The 23810-nt window shown below is 41.3% G+C and overlaps 1 long non-coding RNA gene across 7 annotated transcripts in view; it reads right to left on the reverse strand.

Moving 5' to 3' along the window:
- Nucleotides 1-353: 353 nt before the first annotated feature.
- Nucleotides 354-23810, reverse strand: part of LOC107076810 (uncharacterized) — a 28357-nt gene continuing 4900 nt past the window's right edge. The window contains exons 1-7 of one of the 7 annotated variants that reach the window (XR_011189678.1): nucleotides 16795-16888; nucleotides 14293-14497; nucleotides 13867-14059; nucleotides 9284-12150; nucleotides 4653-4745; nucleotides 3690-3931; nucleotides 355-2763 (exon numbers count right to left, since the gene is read on the reverse strand). This is a non-coding gene — a long non-coding RNA (uncharacterized lncRNA). Of the gene's footprint in view, nucleotides 2764-3689; nucleotides 3932-4652; nucleotides 4746-9283; nucleotides 14060-14292; nucleotides 14498-16794; nucleotides 16889-19453; nucleotides 19731-23810 lie in introns of those variants that run through there. The other 6 variants (XR_011189680.1, XR_011189681.1, XR_001477943.2 and 3 more) reach the window with 6 other exon arrangements.

A 23810-nucleotide genomic window follows, 5' to 3' on the forward strand; every position in this document is an offset into this window, starting at 1 on the left:
GTCTTTGTCAATTTCTGCATTTCTTCTTAAAGGCACAAGGGGGTGTACTTTCCCCACATACAAAACTCATTCTTTCTTAAAAACACATCTTCATACTGTACACCCAATGAAAAAATGCTGGAGCATACATTTTTAAAGCCTGCAAGGTATATTTGCATTATAAAAAATATTTGGATGCTTTATAAATGTCTTAAATATATAAATCAACTTCAAAGCGAAATTTCTAGTCATTCAAATGCAAAGTGAGAAGCAAGCAGTTTAAAAATCAATTAATTTGCAGGGCCTTCATGCTTCAGTCCGTAAGAGACATCAGTGTATTCAATCATATGTTGATCGTTTTATTTTTATTTAAATCATATAAAATACAAATGAGTACAAATAAGAAGTTCAACTACAACTACAAGCAACTCCAAGTTACATCCAAAGGCAAATTAAAAGCATTTTTATTCTTTGAACTGTTCATTTGCTGCAGACTTCAAGACCACATTCCTCAGAAACATTTCAATAAATTATTTTACAGCTAAAATATTAATGGGAACTTTCAAGTCAGAATAAAAAGAAAGATTCTACATTCTTGTGAACTTATAATAACTGGTATGGATTTAAAATCCATATTATATCAAACTGTTTATTCAGTGTGTGAGAATGAACTCTTTACATATTGGAACAAGTAATAGGTTTATTCCATGCTGAAAAAAAGAAGAAAGAGAACACAACGTTTTGGCCGTGGAGCCTTCTTCAGGTGTGCCTGAATTCTTTACATATTGCTGTATTAACAGAAACGCTTTATGTATTTTAACATAAACTGGACAAGGCAGTTTAATTAACTGAAGTCATAACAAAAAATAACAAGAACAACAAAAAGAAAAGCTTTGCAGTTGTGTTAAAGTTCACAATAAAAATATGTAATATAAGAATAAATGATGGATAATATAAAGGAAAAACTTTATTTTCTCTTCCATACTAGGATTTCCAGACACCTCCCCTCCTGAGCTGCTGTCAGTGGCACAACATCATTTCTTCTCCTCCAGGATCTGGGCTCACTCATTCCTATCTCCTGCCATGGACGGCAGTCGCTGTCGCTGTGTTCCTGACCGTGTTCGTCAGACAGCGTGACAGCAGGTGACCGTCATCGTATTTGTCTACAGCTATTCTGCAATGCCGCAGCATCCAAAGGAACTCAGAAATAAATATGCAAAGCAACATTGTCAAGAATTTAGCAGGTTGGGAAAGTACAGATTTACAAAGAGAGATAGCGATGTCCTATAGTTGTAGTCAAACCCCATACCTAGCCAAGTTCCTGATTATCCTGCAGTGTTAAAGATGAAAACACAGGATACTTTGAAAAATTGCTTGATAAGATCCTAGAATCAATCCACTGAACAAGCAAGATGACCCAGACAGCATCTTCTCATGTGTTACCTTATGTATTTAACTGCCGAACACAGCATACAGAGAGCAACAATGTGTAAGGCACCATTGGAATATATTTTCACATGTCTGCCTAACCTCCCGGGTTCAGCAAGGGAAATTTCTCGTTATTAAAATTGCCCATTTCAGTATGGTATTGTGTGGCATGTTAAGAATATTATACAAATATAATATCATCATCAAATCCCTTTCCCTCTCTCTTCACCACCTTCCTTTGTGTTAAAGCAGCAGTGGGGGCAGTGGTCAGGGTTCTGCACTTGTTACTGGAAGGCTGTGGGGCGACACTGCTGTTGTACCCCCGAGCAAGGCGCCGTTCCCAAATTTTTCCAGCTAAACACTCTGTTCTGTAAATGGTAGTAAATGTAAGTTGCTTTGGATAAAAGTATCGGCATAAAAAAATAGGTAAGCAAATGTTTCTGGTTTGGAAACAAATTTCCAATCTGCAGTTCACATCTCCGTCGTTCCACCTGATTTAAAGAAGGTTAAGAAAAAGGAAGGCACTTGTTGTGCAGCTGCTGCTCCCTTGGCAGCCTTTTAATTCCTTATCAATGTCTCTGTGACACATACACATTGGCTAAACTGTCAGGAACCCCAAATCAATTCAAGAAACCAGTGGCAGGTAATTTCTTTCACCTTTCTTAATCATGACAACGCCCCGATGTCATTCCTTTTGACCACCACCAAAGCTAGCAGAGTGGGCAGTGCAGTGCCATGGACTTCATCACAATCTCTACCAAGGACTTTCCTGCCCCAAAGGTGGGGTGCAATTGGGATGCAAATATTTCCTAACCTTGAGGACCACCCGCCACGCCCCCTTCAAGCCATTCTTTGAGTTCTGAGAGGGCCATCCCTCAATCCGTTCTGGGTCTCCTAATATTTTGGACAGTAAATCTAAAGAAAGATGTTTTCTGTCCTTTAGCCCTGTTGTGGTTGTTGTAGATCTGTCAGTGTCAGATCCCAGGCTTTCTGCTCCAGTACAGGTGATGGTGGAGCTCCAGAGCTTTCTGCTCCAGTACAGGTGAAGGTGAAGCTGAGGACTTTCTGCTCCAGTCCAGGCGATGGTGGAGCTCCAGGGCTTTTTGCTCCAGTCCAGGTGATGGTGGAGCTGAGGGCTTTCTGCTCCAGTCCAGGTGAAGGTGGAGCTGAGGACTTTCTGCTCCAGCCAGTCCCCTGCCCAGCAGAGGGCCATGTGCTCAGCTCATAGCACCCTACAAAGTCACACAAGTTTGACTCGGTTTCTGTCCAGATAGCACTGGGCATCAGCTCAGATCTTGTCCAGTGCAAACATACACACATCTGTCAAAAGGAGGTCATCCAGGAAGACGTACACCCCTGAGGAGACAAAGACAGATGAATTGACAATGTCTCCACCAGGATTTCCACTTGACCCTCTAATATGGTTGAATCATTAATTCCACTGCACAAAATAATCAGAGTTTAACTGAAACATTCACTTCAGGGCTGCAAGACTGCAGCACCTGCATTTATCAGCACTGATCGGAAATCAGACCCTGCTGTGCATAAGGAGGAAATCATTTTTTTCTGGTATTTTTTAAAGCAGATAAAAGCGTGCCCCCGGAGGTTAAGTCAAGATCTCTGACATTTCTATTAACTGTTTCTGGCAGCTCTTTTGTGAAGTGTCTTGCTGATCACAGTATAGGACAACGGTCCTTTTTTTCCGGTTCCTAAGCCATTTCTTTCAGTAGATCGATTTGGAATGAAAAAAACAGCTCTTTTTTGGGCCAAGATTTTGCTGGGGTTCATTTGTCCATTAAAAACATGTTTGTTCAAAGCCTTAGACTGAGATATTTGATAAACAATTAATACAAGTCAGTTTCAATATAGGAATGCAGTAATTCATCATTGACTTCCAATAACAACTGTAATTAATAACTGATAGCTCCCAATGTCAATCCACAGCAAAAGGGTTTTAAAGGATATTCAGCATTTTAAAAGCTTTGGTGTAACACACTGGTGTCAGGAAAAAAAGAACAAAATGCAAAGCAATGAAATGTTATGCACTCTGCTATCACTTACAATAGGGTTTAATGCTCACTGTCTGCATGCCATCTCTCTTTCATTACTTGCTGTAGTCTTTCTATGCCAATAATTACACAGGGATTACATTGGGAAAAGCATCAAAGCTCTAGAAAGGAGTCACATTCATCAAACACAAGAGTTCCCAGCAGAGCTGGGGGGAATTTTGCCAGCAATGGCCCAGGTTAAAGTCAGATAAAGGAGTGGGATGGTGTGCTAACCTTCTGTGTCAGTGGCGCTGCTGATGAGGTTGCAGATTTTGGCTTGCAGGCTGGTGGGCGTTGCTGGGCTCCTCTTGCCGTTGTCGTAGTGACTGGTGCCTAGCGACAGCACACACTGGAAAGCCAAGCTGGGCCACAGCAGGCGGCACTCATGGTTGCCCAGGGCCCCGTGGGTTATTGAGCAGGTTTGTCCAGCACACAATCGAGGGAGCACTCACAGATAGAGATAGATTTAAACTGCACTGAAACAAAACCACACGTTTGGATGAGGGGTTGGCTCCTGTCACTGCATACAGGGCTCAGACACACCCTCTTGAGTACCTAAAATGTAATAAACACCAGATGTGCTAATTGCTACTATAAATGCGAATTTGGCTATTTCAGGCCTCAAATCCATTGAAGTGTTGTTATTTCATATTGTTAATGTTGTTAAATTTTTAATGTAGTGCTAATTATTTCCCTTGTTGGTGTGTGGTGGCCGTCTGAGCTGATGTAGCCCCTGTAGCTACATCACCACTATGTGAAGGGGCATAAACTAAAAATCCCAGGGCATTTCTCAAAGCCCCTTTTCCTCCTGTACACCAACCCAGGTAAAAGGATATAGGCTTGGAAAAGCACTCTGACAGTATCCTACTTTCTCCTTGTTTACCTCCCAATTTGTCCTTTAAACACATCTAGACATGAGCACACACACACTGCCCTGAAAATAGCACTCGGACTCACAGCTTGCATAGGGAACAAGAAGACACTCTAAAGGATCTTTTTTATTTTGGCTCAACAAGAATTTGTAACAAATGTAATCTAAAAACCAGAGGTATTTTAATTTTCTGTATTATACTGTATGTGCATTAATTTTATATGAAAAAATGCTGGTCTTTGTTATACTGACAGATGTTTTTGTTCCAAAATCACACCACACAATGATACTGTACAATAGCAACCAGCACAGAACAGGGCTGTCACCTGATGGATATCATTCCCCAGCCTGAGCTATTGGAAGTAGCCTGGCTACTGGTAGTTCGAACTGCACTTCAGCACCATATCGACAGCTGACACCTACGGGATAAAAGTCACGATTAAAGATTCATGTCCTGCTATAGATCTGTCAAACTCGCATTATCTTCAGAAATGATTTGAAAGGTCATTTGGTTTAAGCTGATTATAAATAATGTTCTTGAATCTAGAATGTTGCATATGATTTCGGTATTAAATGACATAGTATTTCAGGAATATATGGCTTTTAGATGACCATAGGTTTTCTTAAAAAACATCAGCTATAGGGAGCACTCAGGACTTTGATGTTCAGAGTACGGACTGCAGTACGTCAGTAGTCACAAGTTACTGGGATTCCTCGGGTAGAGACACACGCCCTCTTGCAACTTGCCAGCTGCCTGTGAGTTGAACTGTTGCATCACTCCTCCAATGGATGCTGACTCAGCTGAGGGCACTATGGGGCTCAGTGTGCAGACCAGGTGTCGACATGACTGTTCAATTCGGAAAAAGAGCACCCTGTCTTCATTTCTCCACGCAGGTATGAGGTTGATAACAAATGATTAACATTTAGAAAATTCCCAATTTGGAAATTTGGAAGAAAATGGCCAATTCTAAAGCAAAACAGAAAAAATCTGTTTATAATACAGAAAGCTGTTCTCAGAATTAAATTCTTTCCTTTTCACAACGGTGCTGTACTGGCAGCACTTTGCTTTGAAATAGAACATTGGCTTTGTGCTTCCAGTGTCAAGCTTTTATAAAATAAATAATTTCCTAGACAAATCAAATGAAGCCTTGATTATATATGTTTTAATTGCTCAGCAGGGGGAAATCCAAAAGGAAAAAAATGACAAGGTGTCAAGATTATAATATAATTATATGAGTCTCTTCCTTTTTTCCAATTTATTGTGCTGAGATAATTATCTTTCAGTTGCGCTACTCCTTCTTTTCCAGCAAGCCTTTAATGAGTCATCCAGTTTTTTCTCATTTTTAATTTGAATTGATTTTGTTTACTTTTAACCTGGTACATGTTTCAGAGAAAGGCTCTGTCCTCTAGCTTGTGACAGCATCTGTTTGTACTGCATTTCTGCCTTGCTTTGTGGCTGAATTTAAAAGCTTCCTCACTGCCTGGGCTTTGTGCCGGGTTTCTCTGTGACTCGGAGAAACGGAGAGGAGGCCACCAACTCTTCAGAAGGCGGCGAGATAACGTTACAGTGCTCAAAACTAAAAACTAAATCTGCATCAACCCTTTCTTTTCAGAACAGGGAAAGAGACCTTTAAATAAGCCATGACCAACTTACTCCTTTTCATTCATTTTAAAGATATGGCCTTAAAAACTTAAGAACATTTTTGATTTCTCTCTAATCAGCCCTTCTTATTATAGCACATTTGTATACCAAATCCACTCGAATCTTATGCTTTTGTAGTGTACTACATTGTTTTTTGTACATTGTATATTGTATACATCTATGAAGTTCACTGGGTGTATATGTCCTTTGCATATACACTGTTTATATTGTTGTCTAAGAGAGGCCAGAGGATTGTGATCTTTTAGAAACTAATTGTTCAGACAGTGATGGGCAAGGTCAACAGACCTTGATAGCAGGTTTTCCATAGCTGGGAGGAAGAAGACTCACGGAAACAGAAACAGTCATGAAATCCCAGGTTTTTCATTCGTGACTGGTGAACAGGTCGAGCTTCCGATTCGAGTAGGGCCTTGGTTCTAAAGGACACAAACACCAGGAAGCCATCCCGCTTAGTTTTATTTGCTAAGAGTAGTTCGGAGAATAGATCGGAGAATTTGATCTGCCTATCTCTTGAAAGATTCTAGGGATTCACAACAATTATGATATGTCTGCAGCTGGAACGCCACACTCCCATGTTATCTTTTCCTGTCAGGGTTATGTCATTATGTCAGGGTTGCAACTGCTGAATTTGGGTATGTTAGTGTGAAAAACAGAAGAAACAGAGAAATTATAAAGGGCTCTTCACCCCCCGACTGCAAGTAAGTTAAGTATTTTGAGTTCTGGTGCATGAGAATTGATAGCACAGATGTGTGTGACTGAAAGGCAATACACTTCTCTCTGCCTTACAAACTCTCGACTGGATGGCGCTGCAGAACAGCAGTGCAGGCTCAATTTCATGGCAGATACATTGAAGTACCTCAAGTCAAAATGATGGAACGCCCTGGGATAAAGCCCTTATGGTCTGGCATAGCTGGCAAAACCTTCATTGCATTCATTGTGGATCTGTACTTGGCACATCCTGCCTGCTTGTTTTGCAAAGGATTTGAGTCCAAAGAACAGGGTGTTCAATTTTAGAACCTGGACCGGACAAGGACATCTTTATTCCCCTGACTAGATGCCACTGGTCCCCAGTGCTTGGACACCTCTCCGGCTCTCACCTATGCTGGCACCACAGATGTAGTGAGCTTTTCCTCTCAGGGCCTGCCTGTGGCACCAGTCCGCTGCATTGGAGAGAAATGTGCATGGCATCTACAGACCTGCCAAGTGTTTTAGTTCAGTGTGGGTGGTTTCAGGAAGACAAGGTGTTGAGGAAACAAATAGCAAAGAATGTAGTATTATCAGCCACTAAAGGTCACATCAGACTGTTAAATCAAAGCTAGATTTAAAACAGGTTTCTGTGGAATGTGGTCAATGTACTGTGTTTTACCTTTTAAATAGATTTGTCTTGAATTTGTTTTTTAAGCAACTCTAAAGAGAAAAATACCATTAGATAAAACTAGTATATGGTTTATATAGTTCAGTGCAAGAGAAATATTGGGTTTATCATTAGAAAAATGACCAGAAAAAATGTGCAATGGAAAAAGTAAATGAAGGATGTGTTACAGACAGGCATTTCTGTTATGTGCAGATTGTATGTTGGGCGTTTTTGAGAAAAATGTAAAGTAAAAACGATCCAAGATGTCAGTAAGCTGTAAGTGACAAGGCAGCTCAATGCTCAATGTCTAAAACACCATGTCAGTGGAGCTTATTTAGCTGTGTTTAAATGACAGGTTCCCAGAATGAATGATGTTTCAACAGGCTTTTTCTCCTTTGTTTACCTCATCTTTCATCTCTTAGCTGTGGGGAAACATATAATCAGTGGAACAGCAATTCCACCTGACAAATTTTTCCAACATCTGTCTTTTTCTGCCAGGTGTCTGTAACACTGTTTTACTGAGTATTTCTTTATTTTTATACCTGTCATGGAGAAATATTCCAAATATACAGGTAATCCAGATTCCATGCTACCTGGGGTAGATCAATTTGAAAGAATTCTATATGGACACTAATTTTGGATTTCCACTCATTTATTCAACCGAAAGAAAATTACACATACACCACTGAGAAAAGAAAAAAAAAGTTTCTATTTCAGGCAATAAAGAATAAGAGCAACAAATAAAATATTTTTCATATTTGTTCTCTGTTTCTTTCCCTAGTGGGTAAGCGCTTGTTAATGAATTCTGAGAGCAAAAGACAATAATATCTGAAGAACCTAAATCTGACTGGACACAAATTTAGGATCAAGACAAACCATGTTAAATAATTCAGTGCCTGGTAAAACTGCAGCAGAGCCCTGTGTTTTTTTTTCAGAAAGCATAACTTGATTTTCTACATCAAACTAAAAACTCACAGTACTTTGTGCAGCTCCTATCAATAGACAGAACTCTTATTCCTTGACCTCTGACAGGGCCAGCGTGGCCAATCAGAGCCAAGGCCTCCATAATGGCATCTTGAAGCCTTTGGCAGTCTCTATGGCAACGGCTTTGGCCTAACACTAGGGCTACAACCTTCGCCTACATTTAAAGACAAGTGTTTTACAAAGCAAGGACACAGCAGGGACTACCTGAGAAAGGACTCTCTGAATGTGAGCGGCATTGCATTTGAGAAATAAATATCCCATGGAATCTTGGCCTTCCTGGAGAAATGTCAAGCACTCAGGTCAATTAAAATGCAAAATATACAGTAAATATACAGTATATTTTAGATAAAACTGCATGAATGGTTTAGTTGAATGTGTATGTCATGAAAACCACTATTGAACAGAAAAATAATTTTTTTTAATTTTTAATAATTTGAAACAGGAATAACAAACATCAAATATCAGAAAGATTGAATATTATTTCTGTATTAAAAAATGTAATAGATCTTCCTGAGCAAAGCCATATCTGGAGCCAGATCTTGAAGGCACTGTGTCACAGCCACAGACAATCAGACACAAGCCTCCTCTAATTCCCACAAACGCAGACTCATTAATTAATCATCCAATCGGTCACCACCGCATCAGAGTACTTAAAGGCTCTTGCCCACCACCTCCGTGCTCAGTATTGGGTTTCCCACTGGAACGCCTTACCTTAGTGTTTCCTAGCTACCTGTCTGCTGTTTGATCCCTGAAGCTACTCCACTTGCACTTACTAAGACTCCAACTTTGGATACTTCCTTTTTGGTTAAGTACACCTGGCTTTCACCAAAAGCTGTTCTTCAGGTTAAATCATTCAAAGCAGGCAATGTAACAGAAAATCTATAAATACTGTAGCATGTAACAGAAATCTTTTTGTATGTCTGCTTGGCTCAGATTAGGCCCTGTGTGTGTCTGGGTACCTGTAATGCCGCAGCTTGGCATTCTGGGTGTTGAATGAGATGGCCGTTCAGCGCCTCAATGCCAACTGTTACCTTGGTGATCCCGGGGGCTGACCAGCGCTCTGTCCTCTGGCCTGTCCCTTCCATGCCACCTGACGAGGCAGAGAAGGCTGCTGTTACTACCCCCCCCCCCAGGCTGTGAACAAGCAAATGTGAGCGAAGATGGAATTTTTGTTTTGCTCAGGGCAGAAAAGCAGAGAAGGAGAAGATAAAAAAGGGTCAATATTAGAAATTGTGCCAATTTGTGCTCCTGGAAGAAGTATTAGGATCATGAAGAAACTGTCAGTTTGTAATGGAAAGACCACAGCCTTGGCAACTGCACTGAAAAGCACAATACAACGCACACAGCTTGAACAACAGACTACATAGCTTACTACCAACCTGGCAATATGTATCTTAGCTGGGCTTTCTGCCATAATTAATTAAATGTGGTAGGATCAGCGGCCTGAAAAAGACTAAAAACTATGTGAAAAGAATTATTTTAACCACCGCACTGGGCTCTGTTCCGAAAGCAGCCAACAGAAAAGGACTCGAAAGAAAATATTCATAAAGGGACGTGGTTATAATCTTCACTCTATATTAGAGGTCATTGGCCAGCTGGGAATATTCCTTGCACTTAGACCAAAGTTATGTCCTGAACGCTACTGTGTGTGGTGTATTTCATTACATAGTGTATCTCATTAAAAAAATAACTTTTATTCTTATCAGAAAACAAATCTCTGGTCTTGCACTCATTGTTAAATCGAGTTCTTAAAATTCTTCATAACCACAAGAAACCCTTGGGGTTTGTTAAATCGTGTCTGCCTAGAGTGCATTCTCTTTACATGGAGCTTAAATTATTCAGAAAGATTTACAAATGACTTTTTTTTTTGTTAAAGCCGTGGGGCATTATACCAGAGCCAGACACACACTGTTTCCTGCCCAGTCTTTGTTTCTAGTACTATTCTACATGTATACATGTTCAGGTTTGTTAATTAAACCTCCAGAAGCATGGAACTCAAGCAAGCATGCTCTTGCTAAATCTGATCTGAAGCGATCACAGTAACAGATTTCACTGTTTAAATCCAGAGGTCATTAACTAGTTGCTTCTTGGCTGATGTCCAGACGGCTACAGCACAGAAATGATTTACTGGGACATTTCATTCCAGATATATCCGAAGCCTGATGGCTTAAATTTCTGACATCTGTTCTTTCCATTAATAAAACTAAAACCAGGGCTGCTGAGGAATCGGACGTCTGTGTTGAGGACCATTGTCCCATGCATTCAAAATGCATTGCCGGATATGAATAAATGCAAGCACACTGTATTCATAGCCAAGTTCTGCCACACAGTGAAATCATTAATAACGTGAGCTAATCTCAGCCACCTCTACCAACAGATTGTTCACAGGAATCAAATGGCAGACTTAAAGTGGCTTAAATTGAAATAGGGAAAAGATTATTATAAATCCCTTGGAATTTAAATTTACCTTTCTCAGATGAGATAAAATATAGCTCCCCTTTTTTCTGTACTGCGTTTCTATTTTCCATTGCACAACATGTCCCATATATTAAAATCAAAAATGCAGAAAAGACTCACCCATCTGTCTGACCAAGCTCCAACAGGCAAAAACCTGGGCTAAAGTGTCTGGCCAGGAACTTCTACCAGGATGTCAGTTATGGTGATGCAGGGCTGGGGGGGGGTACTCGAGAAAGGAGACATTCTTTGCTTGGAACTTGTGAATTTATTAATCAAATTCTGCCCCCTGGTCCTCTATTTCTATCTCCCAGGCTCCACGGTCTTTGAACTAGCAGTTCACATGATGGGCCACTTGAGTGTAGTCCTCCCCAAAACTGGTTGCTAGGTTACTAACATGAAAAAGACCAGGAGTTTCTGTCCTGAGGGCCTGGATCTCCTACTCTGTACCTGGCGATAAACCAGTGGTTCTAAAGGCAGAACCACTCAGCATTCCTGCCTTACTGGTGGATGTTCTCTCCGTGTGGACACAAGGAAGAGTTCTGGGAAATTACTCCATTTTGGAGTGCCTCCAATTCCTTTGCATGAAAGTACCAGTTGATGTGCCATGTCAAATTAAGATAACTCTTCTCCCTCCTGCTGGTGCTGAGAAATGGCTCTCTTAACCTTTGTATGCCTGGAGTCTATCAGGTCTCCTTTCACTTTATAGGATTTTGCACTCCTGATTTCAGTGTTTCTCCCATTGACCTGACCCTTAACCTACAGTTTGTCCACTCCTCTGCCTCATTGCCCTCTGGGCTTCCTCAGGGATTGTGTCACAGGGGGTGGAAGCTGGATGGCCAGGCCTAGCCCTTGAACAAAAACCTAGCTGATACATGATTTGTTGGTGACTTATCTTATATGAAACGTCAGCGCTGTAGAGATAATGCCCAATGCAGTCTGTGATTCAGTGTGTCTTGCAGTCGAGGATGGCTGGAGGAAAAGCTCTTTCTGGTTAGCTATCCTGCTGACTAAGCTGATTGTAGCCATAAGAGGGTCTCCTGCAGTGCCTGCCCCTTTGAATTCCTCTACAGGGCTGTGAGTGTGAAACTACTGGCAGCCATGTCTAACCTCGACCTTGAAACCTTAGCTTGATCTGTTTCTACTAGGTTGTCGAGAGAATTTCACAAGGGGGCTGTTGGATGCCAGGGACAGGGAACTATTGAATGTCCAGGGTGTAACTCTAAAAATAGTAAAGAGGTGACTCAGGTACAGGGGGGTGCTGAGGTAGGTCCCTACTGTATCAGAACTGTTGATGCCATCAAGCTGAAAGTGAAGCAAGTTAGGGAGCCACACATTGGCTTGGATCACAAACACCAGGATCCTCGGGTACCTTAAACAGGGAAAGAAAAAAATGAACAGTGGATGAATATTAATTTAATTTACTACCAAATTCTCTACTGTGCTGCCAACATACAGTACATATTGTCACGGACGTCCAAAGGGACTAACTGTGGGGAGCAGGAGAGTGGAAAAAGACCCATATGCGTAGCGGCGAGAGGGGGAAAAGGCCCGGGCTCATAGTGCAAAGAGTTCAGGAGTGCCGTATAGAAACCTATGCCCTCAAGGACCGGACGTGGGGCGCCCTGGTGCTAGGCGAGTCTCAGGACATCCGAACGTCAATGCTGAGCGAGGACAGAGTGCAAGACCCGGAAATATATAGCCCAAGGGAAAGAGAGGGACCGGAAGGACATCAGACCGGAAAACTAGGGACAGGACAGAGAAGGAGCACCCTCTGGCTGCAGAGGGCATGCCACATACTGTATCTTGCTAATAACCACAAAGATTTGATAAACCTCTGTGATAGCAAATAATCCCCAAAAAACTCAGAAGAGAGGCAGATAGTAGAAAAGATAGGACACTTTTTGGCACATCTTAATTTGACCACTACTAGCTAGCTGAGCCCAAGCTCAAAATCTCACTGAGGTGCTCCTTGAAGCATCCCAGTGAGCCTGTGTGAACCTCTTCTCTGGGTAGTGTGTGCTCTTAATTTCCACCTGTGACCCTGTGTCTTATTTCATTGTTGATCTTAAAGTCTAAAGATTTCCTCATTATTCATGTGTTTTTATCTACTGTCTCAACATGCAGCAAACACTATAAGCAAGGAAGTCTGCCAGAAGTCTCCTCCTTTTTCATTCAAATTCCTGCGCAAAATTAAATGGTTAATTCTTTACAAGCCGGATGCCTGCCTGTAACCCCAGCCTGCCACCCCTGTACTCTGTCTTTCGTGTCTTCTTTTCTGTTTACAGAACAAATGAAGCAAAGGTCCTGTCAAATGTGCCTTTTGATCTTTAAACGCATTCTTGAGAGCTGCCAGGAGAGACAAACTGCTGGAGACTATTATGAATTACGGCAAATATATTATTCATAGGTTTCAAATGTGCAAAGGTGCAGAACAGGTTGTTACGATTAGTATGACATTCTCAAAAATGAAATGGAATGTGTTTGTGTGCTAGTGGTTAATTGATACATCCAGCTGTTTCCTGAAGCTTCAGCAACATATCTGGGCAGCTTGTTCAAACTCCCACTTCTTCTTACTCTTGGAACATTAGATTTCTAAATATGCTGGCTGCTATTTATCTGTAGAGCCGCTATTATTAGCAGCAGTAACAACAGCAGCTGCCGAGTTAGCGGCCGCGCAGATGCAAAGAGGCAGCAGGAGGAGCCGTGGCGCTGAAAGGGTTAACAGGTCCGGCCACTCCACTCCTGGCTGCGTTCGGAATGCCGCTGGGCTTCGCGAAACTCCCCAGGGAAAAAAAACAAGACCCCTCGCAGCCAGGGAGGAAGCTCCCAGGCAAAGAGATGCCATCAAATATTTTTTTTTTTTAAAAAGCAGATAAGATCTGTTAAATAAAACACACAGCAGCCATCAGTGTGGAGCCTTGCAGGGTGGAACTCAGACAGACAGCCCGGTAGAACGGGATGCTGCTAGTGCAATCGCAGCGGCAATATTGATGATGATAATAATAATAAATCTGTTTCAAGGATCAATAATAATCTTCTTATGACAAATTCCTTCTTAGAAGAGCTGAAAATGAAAGTACATTACATGCAGAGAAGGCTTCACTTCATCCACCAGTTGCTGGTGTCCATTTGGCATTCAGCAGTCCCACCACAGAGGGCTGTGGCAGACTTTATGTTCACGACCACCAACACCACATGCTGTTTAGCATGATAGGTAGAAATCATGGATAGTGCTATTATGACTTCAGGATGGTGTCTGTCTCCAATGCACAAGATGACTGTGAAAAGAAACAGTGCATAGTGTTATAAAGGACTGTGCTATAAACAAGATCAGTTAAACCACTAATTTAATACAACAGGGTACATGGCGGCTGTATTTGCATAACAGAATTGAAATGAAAAAACACTGTACAGAAATTCTTAGAAATGTCAGCGGAATCAGCTCTGAAAGTTAAGCCCAGTAATGGAAGCTAGGTCTATTGTGAGAACTACTGTATATGATTTTACGAACCCTGTGCAGGTCTCCAGGCGAGGTCCGGTAGCTGAGGTATCCAAGGCAGGCGACGAGGTAGAGTGGTCAGCTATTCCAGGCTGGGTCAAGTCCAGGTAGTACGCAAGAAGAGAGGCAAACAAATCCGATAAGGGCGAGGCAACAGTGAGAAATCCAAAAACCAAAGAGTCGACATTGAGGGAGTCCAGACGAGGAAGAATAGGTACTAAGGAAGAAAGGGCGAGGTGAGCTCAGGAGGCGGAAGAGATCCTAATACAGAGTCGTGTTACCGGGTGAACTGAGGGTTTAAATAGTGAAGGGAGGGGTGTGTAAGGGAATCTGGATAATGAGGGGTTAATTAAGACCAGCTACAGCCGTAACATCTATCTGTGCCTTGCAAGGCACAGTGGACTTTGCATCAAAAAGTAACCTCTTTGGACTGTACGGTAGAGACACAATGTTAAGACACAATTACAGTGACATTTTGTTTTTGGTTTTTACACAGGCTCTTCTGAGGGCACACCCTGGGAACTGTCCAGGACCCCAGGATCAAGACCCAGTGCATTTTCTCATTGAAAAGTCAGTACTGCCCTGAGAGATCTCCAAAATCAGAGAGTGCTCTGTTCAAATTCTAGGCCCTAGAGAAACGGCAGCTGAGATGTCGGATTCCATTTGTCCTGTTTATTAATAGTTGTCACATGAGGGAAGGAGGAAGGTTGCTCTCACCTTTAGCTCTGCCATGATTCAATTACCGTAGCTGTTTTGGTAAGTCATGTTGTTTGACAAGGCTGCCATTCATGCTGTGCACAAACACCTTCTCCCAGCTTCTGCTTAGAACAGCACACCGTTCCCTAACTCAGCCAGCTCGCTCAGATCACGGTGAATACAATAAGTCCTCAAAATGTCAGACACATCAAATGTGATTTGCACAGCAGGGCTCCAAACGTCCCTTTATTAATTTAAGAAAATATGCCTCTGGTTGTTAGGCTGTGTGCTGTGACATTGCTGGTATTAACAACAGATAAAGGATGTTGTTTTCTTTCCTTATTGTTTGGCCTGATCCCACAGTACTGTCTGCGAAACACACATACAGTATTGCATATTCCGAAGTATGTGTTTAACAACCATACTGCTAAGTTACAACTTCTAATTACATTTGTCACCCTAGTTTTCCAGTGGCTGGTAACTGTGACTGAAATTAATTACTTGTCACTGTGAATGAGTGTAACTGTAATGTAGACGCTCACTGTAGTGTACATGTCTATAGAAAAGGAGAATACGTGTGTATATACAGTACACTACACAAAGAAAGATACAAACAGTAATTTTTAAAATATTGTTGTCATTTGTATCACTTACAATACAGTGTAAATGCTGCTATTTATTTTTGCTGTTTTTTTGTTATTTCTCCATCTATTTATTTTTAACATTTCTTGCAGTAGTGATCAGGAATTGCAACACAGGACCTCAAAAAAAGAAGTGTTGAGGTTGTTGCGGAGGTGGTGTATGAAGGCATGCCAATAGCCTGTGAGCCCACAGGTTTGTCTAGATGAAACAAACCCAGTACAGAGCAGCATGGCTCTTCACCTGGTGTGTTGATTCAGTCCAGTTTAGTTCTGCCTAGAGCTGAATTCACATTGGTACATTGGCCTGCCTCTTATAGGTTAATGGACTGGGATAGCTTTACCAGAATGTGTTTATTAGTTCATGTTCAGTATTGTTTACTGCTTAAATGCATTACATAGTATGCTTTTCAAATCCACACTGCATTTGTGCCCAGGGCTGGTCCAATACCTTCTTTTCATAATACATTTTTTTGTTCATATAATTATCCCTTACTTTCTGCCCAAGGAGCAAAATTCCGTACAGTGTGGGGGACAGAGGACGTCATTCTGTATTGGTATCTCTGCATTGCTCAAACACATACGGCAGTAACCTGCTCGTGTTCACAATCATACCCAGAGGAGGGATTACATTACACAACAATATGAGTTTGACCCCAGAGTCAGACCAATGAAGGGATCTACAAAAAAAAAGCCTATTTCTGCACAGCTCACATCCAAATATAATACCACTTCCATTTTATTGATTTGCAATAATACAGCAGCATACTGAAAAAAACAATAAAAGGCAATTCTTTTTTTAAATATAACTTCACTGCTGGAGTGGCTTCTGAGACCTTTTATTTATTTATTTTTTCAGTTCCTTCAGAGCAGAGCTGTTTTAAAGAAAGGTAATCATATTTTAAATATTTTTTGAAAAAAAGACAGTTATTTCCTCAGAAAGCCCTTTGAAGTGAGGAGAGAGTCTGAAACAACTTTACTGTGACTTATCTTCCATAATTCAAAGGATATACAGCTGCACCGACATGACATTTAGCAGTCTGAATAATTTAATGATTGGGTATTTTACCCTTAACCTTCTACTTCAGGAATATAACCAACAAAAACTTTAAGCCTGAACTAAATCAGAAGGGAAACATCACTTGCTATTTTGCTTGAAAACCAAGTACACGCTATTTACCTTGGTCAGGAAATAGGACACATTTCCATTCTCTTTCTGTTGTCTGTGCTACTCCAGGGCAGAATATTTCATTTCTCTTATACAGGCTTGGAACCTCTTATAGGCACTTCCTGTATTACTAGCAGCAAGTGCAGTGACATTGAGTCTGAGCCTGGCTTCCTGCAGGACTCTCATTCCATTGGCTGTTTCAGAAGAGCATTACAAAGCCAAACAGCCGTAGGCTAGATCTCTCAGTCACTCTAGTCCTGTGATTCACTTTGTGTTTTGTGTGTCAAAACACTTGTGTCACACTGATCTAGTGGAGCTTACAGACTCATTTATTTTCACCTCTTTTAAAGAGTTTTAACCACTTTTCATTAAAAAACCCTAAAGTAATTTAATCAAATTGAAACACAATTGTCTGGAAAAGTATTTGACATCTTGTACAATATCAGGAATTTCCATGTGCGGAGCAACAATTTACTTAAAGACTCCATTAGTACTTTCTATTGTTGGATCATCTGTGGCTTTTTATAATACAGTTTAGGCTGAGTGAGAAGTAATCAATATTGTCATTAAGCATCTTTAATTCACACTATTGAGAATCATGACAAACTTGACCACATGAGCAAACCTCTATACATGAACAACCAATATGAAGTGTTGTGTCTCTTAATCCATTACAGCTATCAATCAAATCTAACTGACTCACTGTCATTAATATCATCTGTTAAATATACAATGGCTAACGGGCTACACAATGGCTAACGGGCTACACTTTGCACTACAAAATTCAGATCTGTCACGGTTAACAGCTAATATTTCTGGATTAAACAGACACTAATTACCATAGAATTGTAACCCCAAACCCCTGAGTAAAAGGTTGCAAAACATGAAAGAGTTTCACAGCAATGTGTGTAAAATAAATATATTTAAATATTTAACTACAATGGCAATCATCAATTTCCCTTCAGGGTCAATAAAGTCGTATCTATCTACACTATCTAATGGTAAAATATTAAAACAGAAGACTCAGGGTATCTCCTATAAATGTGGTAATGATCTGGTGCATTGCTTGTTATTGAGAGAAGCCTGGTCAGCATTTTCTTTTCTGGTTATCAAACAGAGGGAACCGCCGACACAGTCTCCTCCCTGGAGCAGCTTTTCTAAATGCAGTGTGATCTGTGCCAGAGGAGGACTGCTAAAGGGTTAACTGCTGTCCCTTAAGTGCTTTATAAGCATACTGTTGACTTCACTGGATCCAGAGCAGCCTGAGGGTCACTGTGCCCTACTGCACAAGTCACCTTGTCTCACAGCCCTTACAACTTATCAATGAGAACAAAAAAAGACAACATGCAGACACTCATGCAGACAGCACAACAGAAATTACAGTATCACAACTGTTGCCCTATCATAAGAACACAAGAAAGACACAGTATCACTGTTTCAGCCCTACCATCAGGTAGTCCTACTGTCAGGAAACCAGTCACAGTATCACAGCTGTTGTCCTACTGTCAGGAAACCAGTCACAGTATCACAGCTGTTGTCCTACTGTCAGGAAACCAGTCACAGTATCACTGTTGTTGCCTTACATTGGTGACAGAACAACAATGCTAACTCTAATAAATGCTCTGCAAGGCACAAACCTTAGGTGAATAACTGCAGTTTTTCACTTCTCACTTAAAGCCATTGTATGAAATTCAGGCATCGCAGTGCGAGCACAAAATCGTCTCAGAGAGCAGGGGGTTTGAAAGAGAGTTCCCTTCCAAGGACAGGAGAGAGAACATCAGTCCTTAACTGATCAGTACAGCATGTCTGTTTGTGCTTTTGACCATGTTTATTCTATTTGCCAAAACAGCCAGAAACACAGAATGGGAAAGAATATAAATAGAGGGGAAAACATATGAAAAAGGATAAATCACAATAAATCACAGCTGCCTCTGGTCCTGCAGGTCTGTCAGCTGTGAGACCTTGAGACCTGTCCTGGGCTGTAATGAGGTGTCCATGTCTGTGCCAGTATGACAATCCTCTGACATGAGGCCTTTATTTATAGCCTGGCTGACCTTGTTTCCCAGAGCTACACAACTGAGCTTCATTCTCCCTCTGTCCTGGCATTTGCTTTTCAACGTTTACAAACCCCCAAAGCACTAAACTTCATATTCCAACATAACTCCTGCAAACTGATCTCGCAAATCACTCACTAGACTTCAGTTTTCTACAAAGTGTGACAGAAACAATCAGGAAGGAATTCATGGGTACATTTTGACTAGGGAGGGAGAGCACGCAAACTCCACACAGAAGACATACCAGGCTGTAATCAAACTCATGATTCAAGCATTGTGAGGCAGTCCTGCTGAAATCTGCACCGTCCTGCCACCAACAAAACTGACAAACCAAGAAAAAAAGTAGCCTAGTTATTGGTGGGAGTTGCTCCAATCTAGAAAACTGCATCTGCAGGAATTTGGCAGAAGTCATAGCATTTCTGTACCAAGCTCCATAAATATCACATAATAAAAGCTGTGAAAGTGTTTGTTAAAATTAGTATTTAGGTTAAGTTTGGGATGGGGAATTTCATGGAATACAATAAAAGACAAAAAATACAGGTTCTAAAAAAATAGATCTGGTTTTGTAAGAATAAAATGGCGTCCATGAAGGACCTTGATTGCAACTAAAACGTCACCTGTTTTTTAGCAGCCTGGCACAGTGTGTCGTTCAGTAGGCGGCATGGCTGGGGTGCAGAAAGGAGTATCTCACACATGAAAGGGGTTGATTCTGTAGTTTTGTGTGAAGTGATCTCTCAGTGTGGGCCAGCCTCATGACTGTTGTCGAACAGTCTTTGTTCCAGCGTGACACCTTCAAGCCCTCTCTCTCCCGCTCGACAGGAAGGCCTCTCTGAAGTCTGGGCCTTCACCAACAGTCTCCTTCCACTCGGTGACATTTCACTACAGAACAAACACCTTGTGTGGGCAGAGAGGAGGAAACGTATTCACACAAATGATTATGACAGTTCAGCCTCTGCACAGGCTCCTTTAGAAAAAAAATAATGGTGAATTTATCTTAATATTTACACACAGCTACACTTTTACTGTACTTTTGTCATTCCTAGGGGGTATTAATGCACAGTGAAGTGCGAAGTGGTGTTTGAAAAACTGGAAAACATACTGTAGCAAACACAAGGTTAAACCCATACAGCATGTGGAAAGGGTGGGCATACCACGGTACATTCATCAAAGTTATTCCATAAATTCACACGAAAATTTATATTTCATATTGATTTCTTAGAAGAAAGGTTTTTTAATTTAAAAAAAAAACATTCCCACTCTGAGAAGCTTCTATTTTCAGAGAGTGGGTAGGGTGTAGGTGGGGGAGTTGTTGTACAGGAGAGTTGTCCAGCTGGAAGAAGCAAAGATAAACCCATACATTGACTTGTACAGTACATAGAGATATCCATGAAGGAATCTGCAGTGGGACAATCTCCTTGTGTTCAGGGCAGATTCATTTTCTTCAAGCAAAAACTGAGCAATTGTAAAGATAAGTCCATTATTCTCAGTTCTCATAATGAAACATAAACGACCCTTCAACTGTATTTATAAGCCCTTGAAGCTATATTTGCACAGAAATAAAGTGACTGCCTTCTAAGTATAGCTACTAATCAGTCTATCTATGTGTCTTAAAAGGAACACCTTTCAGGGCAATAGTGGCTTTTTAAGAGCAAGCAGTCATTATGAGCTATGAGAATTAATATTAATCGGCTCTCAATGTTTTGCGACTCTAGAAAGAAGAACCATTTAAACAGACTTTTAAAGTCGGACAAGGCCCAAATAGTACTGCAACTGTGATATGTGTATTTAAACTTAGAATTATGAGGTACAGTACATACAAATGATTTGCCCCTATAGGGGCACATCAGGCAGAGTATACCTAATTTTATCCAGCAAAATTGATTTGTTGATGTCTCACAAGCATCTTAATTAAATAAGACTAAGTTTAATGATACTCATTTCATTAATCCATAATTGTCTATCTGTGTGCTGCAATCCTGCCCTTTTAATCTCTACAGTAAGGAGAAAGGTAAAGGGTGAGGAAGTTTGGAAGCTAAAAAAACAATACAACTGGAATCAGTTATTCTGACACTTGGAAATGAGGAGCCTGTAGTATGCATGCTGTGGCTCCAAACATTGTCTGTCAGCCTGGTGCAACAGTAATAATTAAAGCTTCTGGACAGACACATCCTCTCACAAGGTGAATGCAGTGAATCATTATTTACTGCAATGTTTTCCCCCTCATAACTACTTCCCACATGTAGTATTTTCTAGTGATGCGCACACAGACCATAAAGCAATTTTTTTTATTATCGTCTGTGCGCATCTAACTGCAGGTGATGTGGTGAAAAAGCCCAGTCGCGCAGAGATTGACTGGCTCCGTGCCTCTGTCACAGCACCGCCAGAAATGAAAGCCATAACCTTAGATTTATTGCTGCCGCAAAGGAAGGTTTTTTTTTTGATGAATCTGCTGGTGTCATTTTTATAACCTTTTAATAATAATAAAAACCAATAATGGAAATCCATGCAGCCTACATCTTGGATAACATTCTAAAGAATCAGAAAGCACTGGCATTCCGAAAGGCACCCACACACAGTGTGCAGCTCCAATGGGAATTACTGAATGTAAAACTTTAACAAGGTCTGTTTGCTAGGCCGATTTTGCTAATGATTTAAATTTCACCTTACTCCTTCTTTAAGCACCTGTCCTTTAAAACTATGTGTCAAGCTGCCCTGTACGTCACACACTCTGCTCTTGAAAAGAGTGTTTTACCATTTTCCTGTCCCTTCCAACTCACTTCCTCGACACAATATTTTCCCTCAGGACAGTACTTATGACTTTAACCTTTAGAACAATGTGATTATGTTAATAAAACTCTGTATTGTGTCACAGTTAGTCTGCCTATTTGAAAAGCAGCCAGAGACTGTCTACGAAGGCAAATTTATCGTACAAGGCTAAGAAGGGTACAGTGGTTACAGAAAAGGGCTTTGCTGACAGGAGGTTCTGAGTTCAAGGCCCGGCTGTGCCACTGACAAGAAATGTTTCACCCTGATCCCGTCACTGGACCTGTGTGTTATCTATGCTTCAGATGGAAAGTAAGTAAAGATCAAGAAAAGTAAGCACTCTCCATGTTCAGAGATTCACGGCACACCGCTTACTGAAATGCCAGAAGCCGTTCAGGATGTCTGCCAGTGGCACCAGAGCTGTGCTCCTCATGCACAGGCAGTGAGGTACAATTCCCAGCTCCATTTTTCATTGGGACCAAACAAAGCACAACTTTTTGGAACATGGCAATATAACTGACCACCTCAACCCACTTCAACCAAACAGTCCAGACGTTTAAACTAACCAGAAAATGAAGAAACAATTAAGAAGTGGAGCATTTCTCCTACTGCCACTGGCAGGCCCTGCTGCAAATAGATACTTGTGTACTGAATTGTGACTGCACAATGCACAACCCAAGGATTGGGCACTGTTCTCTTCATAAGAGCCTATGAAAAAAGACTAGTCTGCCTTGGCCATTGTCAACTTAAAGACACGTTGCTGCTGACTGCAGAAAATGGTTTGTGTCTCAGACGCCCCCGTGTTGAGGTGTTTTACCTGCATTAATGGAGGTGTCTGAAGACATCACTGGCTTTCTTCTTGAGTACAAAGCTCTGTGGCGTGCAAAGGACCACTGTCACTTCAATCACCAAAAACGCCTGTGTGAGCAGGCCTGAATGAGACAGCCTTTCTAGACAAGCAGTCAGGCCTGGCGCTGTCAGGGAGCCAGCATGCGTTATTTAACATTGAGAGTGAGCGCTACCACCACAGATCACTCAGACAAGGGCGGATCCTCTCTGACACTTAACTTTAGCAAAGCTACAAGGCTCCTTGTGCAGTTATTGTATTATGGCACACAGACCCTACATTTCATTTAATTTCTTATGTTTATACCACATTTGCATGACATAGCTAAGCTAAGTAAAGCTTGCATTTGTACTTGTGTTCTCTGAAAACACACTCCAAAGCCGTTCAGGGTAGTGACAGCAATCAATGGGGCGAAACAGCGGCAGCCCCTGCGCAGGAGATTTCGTGCTGTTTGTTTTTTACCTTAATTTGAAAGCCTGAGTGATAATATTAACATCAAGAGCAGCAGCAAGGCCCAGCCACTCTCTTTAAAACAAACAAGCAGTTGCCATGAAGCACTGGGGCATGCCGAACTGCTCCCTATTCCTTAACAAACAGCAGCTGTTAATCTCATAACAACCTGGATTGAAACAGGGAAGGAGAGAATACTTGGCTACAAAAGTATAAATTACAAGATAGTAGTTCAGGTGGGTAGCTGCATCAGCATGCGTAGGCTGCAAAGGAACAAGTAATAGGTTTATTCCATGCTGAAAAAAAGAAGAAAGAGAACACAACGTTTCGGCCGTGGAGCCTTCTTCAGGTGTGAAGAACAGTAGTCTGTCGTTAAGAGAAGGTTCTTTTACATTTTCTCCATTCATTGGAAGTTTCATTTCACACCTCTCTGCACCCATTCTGACTTCACACCTCTCGATTGGCCTCTCTTTCTGTCCCCTGCTCCCGCCTCTCACTCCACCTCCCTCCCAACCTTTGTTCTCCCGCTACTTTACCTTTGCCTACTGCCCTGTCTCTCTCACACATGAAGAAGGCTCCACGGCCGAAACGTTGTGTTCTCTTTCTTCTTTTTTTCAGCATGGAATAAACCTACTACTTGTTAAATTACAAGATGTTTAATTTAAAAGCACCCCACTGATTTAGGCATTTGTGCAAGTGGCCCAGATAGTTATACTGTATATAAAACAGGAACAAGTAATAGGTTTATTTCATGCTGAAAAGAGAAGAAAGAAAACACAACGTTTCAACCGTGGAGCCTTCTTCAGAAACATTCTGTTTTCTTTCTTCTCTTTTCGGCATGGAATAAACCTATTACTTGTTCCTTTGCAGCCTATGCATGCTGACGCAGCTATCCACCCGTATAAAACATATAT

Source organism: Lepisosteus oculatus, chromosome 5 (assembly GCF_040954835.1).
Source record: "Lepisosteus oculatus isolate fLepOcu1 chromosome 5, fLepOcu1.hap2, whole genome shotgun sequence".
Classification (NCBI taxonomy): Eukaryota; Metazoa; Chordata; class Actinopteri; order Semionotiformes; family Lepisosteidae; genus Lepisosteus; species Lepisosteus oculatus.